This window comes from Octodon degus, unplaced genomic scaffold (genome assembly GCF_000260255.1).
Source record: "Octodon degus isolate 3935 unplaced genomic scaffold, OctDeg1.0 scaffold00063, whole genome shotgun sequence".
NCBI classification, from domain to species: Eukaryota; Metazoa; Chordata; class Mammalia; order Rodentia; family Octodontidae; genus Octodon; species Octodon degus.
This window is the reverse complement of record NW_004524639.1, coordinates 9,137,505-9,140,818: the sequence shown is the minus strand read 5'-3', so window position 1 is coordinate 9,140,818 and position 3,314 is coordinate 9,137,505. Positions and strand designations below refer to the sequence as shown.

The 3,314-nt window shown below is 37.1% G+C and overlaps 1 pseudogene; it reads left to right on the top strand.

Annotated features, from left to right (window-relative positions):
- Positions 1-244: 244 nt before the first annotated feature.
- On the top strand, positions 245-946 carry LOC101587051 (annotated as a pseudogene).
- The last annotated feature ends 2,368 nt before the right edge of the window (positions 947-3,314 follow it).

Genomic DNA, 3,314 nt, shown 5'->3' with positions numbered 1-3,314 from the left:
GGCAGAAATTCCTACTGGGCGGGAGGGTTTGGGGAGGTACGGCGGAGTGTTGGGGGGCAGTCCGAGGTGTGTGAGAGGGTCCGGCCCACGGTGCGCCTGGGCTGGTACTGGTCTCGCTGGCGCAGGTTAGCATTAAGCTCTCCACACACTCACCGGACCTGGGCTAGGACTGGGTCTGTCAAATCCTTTAGAAAAGGATTTTGTAACTCCCTGTGGGTCCTAGAAGACTCCTGCTGACCCAAGTATGAACACGATAAGTCAAATAAATATAAAGAAAGAGTTGGATAGCTTGCTTGGTGATAACAATGATAGCCAAGAATTACACGAAGAAGAAAAGGAGTATTTTGATGATAGCACAGAAGAAAGGTTCTACCAGCAGTCCTGCATGTCTGAAGAGAGTGACAGTGGTAAAGACTTCTTCCTTGGGAAAGTCTTTCAGACATGAAGGAAGGAAATTGGTTGACGTACTTCAGCTAAGAAATAAAAACTCCTCCAACAAGTGTTACCTAGAGAAGATATACATGCAACCCATGGGGGTGGGGATGCAAGAAATGAACAAAATAAGCCAAGTACAAAAGACCCAATTTTTTTTCTTTTTTGGCAGAACCAGGGATTGAAGTCAGGCCCTTGTTCTTCTCAGAGAAGTGATTATTCTACTGAGCTATTTCCCTGGCCCCTAAAATTTGAATCAGTGTTTTTTAGCTCTTTAACTGGATCTAAAATTTCAAGAAGAGAGCACAGAGAACATGTTCCAAAAACCAAACTCTCAGAAAATGAAACTCTTATTAAGAACCACTGTACAAAGAATGCAGAAAGAAGGCTTGAAAACACAAATCAGCCATTAAACGCACCTCTTTATCCTTCACAGGAAACAAGCAGAATAGGGAAGGAACAGCAATATACAACTGCTGTGTTTCCAGGGGAAAAGATTACATTTGATGATTGATTATTCCCTTTTTTTATGAACTTTCTACCTAAAATTGATTCCTTTTTTCCCTAACATTTTATTTCAAATTGTAATTTTTATTATTTTTATAGGGCTTATAGAATATTAGCTTTTAATTGTTTTGTGTTTATATAAGTCTCTTATAAGTTGAGTACACCCTTAAATTCATTTTTAGTGGTATGTCCTAAGTTATTTCTTGCACAACAAAATTAGAAGATTATAGAAATCTAAGATTTTCTCATTTGGGCTTACCATGAAGTACATTTTCCTAGTTCTCCTTTGAAATGTGAAGTTATAGTTAAAATAATGATAGATAGAAATAGCTCACTTTTATTATGATTGTTAGCACACCAAAAATAGTAGCTTTTATTCTGAATATACATATTATAAAAATAACAATTTTTGATAGGTTCCAACCTGACAACAAACTGCTAAATTATTTAGACTCTGAATCAACATGGCTGAATCCCAAATGCAACAGTTTATTTTCCCAATGACCTCTTCTTCCTTCTTGCCCACCCAAGCCCTAAATAAAACTTCTGGACTTTCCAAGCACACAATGATTCCCCATTCAGATCGTTAAATGCCGCTAAGCCTGCCCCTCAAACTATGCCCCTAGTGAAAGTCCATAAAGTCTCAGCTTTCCTTCATATTAGGTGAGAGGATCCCTCCAATCCCCCTGCGTGCCTCCCAGTGTCCTCAGAATCAACAAAGGCTCCCTCTCTTTCTTTCTTTCATTTATTTTCTGTTGTGCCAGAAAATATTTTTTTTATTTTTTAACCCTACCATTTTATTAATTTTTATTCCCATAATTTTATTGAAAAACAAATAGCAAAGAGACAGTTTCAAATCGAATCGATAGTACAGTATCAATAATTAACACATTGCATACATTCTTCCTAGTGGTTAATTGTTGTACAAGACGCGGACATGATATCCTATTTACAAACACCATTAGAACAAATAACTCTATTCATTAAGAGAATGTAACTATAAGTCTATCCTAACCACTTTGAATACACAGAAACAAAATGGACATTCATCTGTATACCCTTTTAGGGTTTAGTTCCATTATTGAAATATTATAGGTGTGTACACTCAGCAAAATATTCTACAAGAGTCCAGTAGCCCAAAATACTATTGGGTCTTAGACTTGATTGGCAATATCAGAGATTGTTGACCTGAGTCCCCTACAGCTCAACATAACAGCATGGCTTTACTTTTTATATCTCATTTTTATACTTTTCTGCTGGATGGTTAAGATCAAGGAAAAGCAGAACCTATGCAACAAGAGTTGTAGCTTTTGGGACTGATAAGGTCAATGAAATCGCATCAGGATTTATCCTGAGATCCTGTACCTCAGGTTGTAGAGCCTTTGTCAGTGTCAGCCATATGGATGAGTCACGGCCATTTCTTGTCCAATGTGCTCTCTGTGAAGCCAGAGAGAATGTTTTTTCTCCATTTGACTCTCCTTTTGCGCACTCTATATCATCAATCACTTTCCTCTTTGGCCCCATAATCTCCTTAATCAGAATATTTGGGAAACTACTGAGTTACATGACATTACAGTACAAGTTCTCAGATGTCCTGAGTCTCAATTGACCTTAGAAGACTAGGGCCAAAATGTTGGCTATGCTTGCAGGCCTCTTTTTTCTCTAATTTCGTCTGCAAACATAGGTTGTTAACCATCCAGAACACAAGATTATTGTTATTACCATACAACTTAGGCTGTAAAGCTTAACCACACTATGTGTGTGAATGTCAAACATCTTAGGCATAATATGAAACAGGTATTTTTCATCAGGTATTGATATGTTGAACTTTAAGTCCCTACATAATATGATAAAAAATTTAAAAATTAGAATATACTTTAAAAATGAGCATAAAGAATTACATACTTCTTAGGTTTACACATAAGTCCAAAAATCTCAACATATACAAACTTCAAGCAGGACAGTCCCACAGTATTCCTTTTCCTGACTCTTGATTTCATTCACCAACTCTTCTTGAACAACCATCTACCGAAGAGACATCATAGCAGCAACTGGCATGTCATGAAAAGCAGCCCATATTCAGAAGACCAGAATAAAAGGCACTCCAACCATGAAACAACTATTAAAAATTACCATCTGCAGTACAGTAGCATAGTTCACAGGTATCAGTATATATAGTTAGTTAGGGGGAGAATCTTTCCAATTTTCTGCTAGATTAAAAAATTTTCTGAAGATTCTCAGGATCATTGCCTTGGGAATCTCCTACATATAACTATATGGCTTTAGTTATTCATGTTTCCTAGCTCTTCTCCATTCCCTCTCTTGATAAGTTAGTCCTTAAGATCCTGCTTTCATTCTACTTGTATTATACCTTT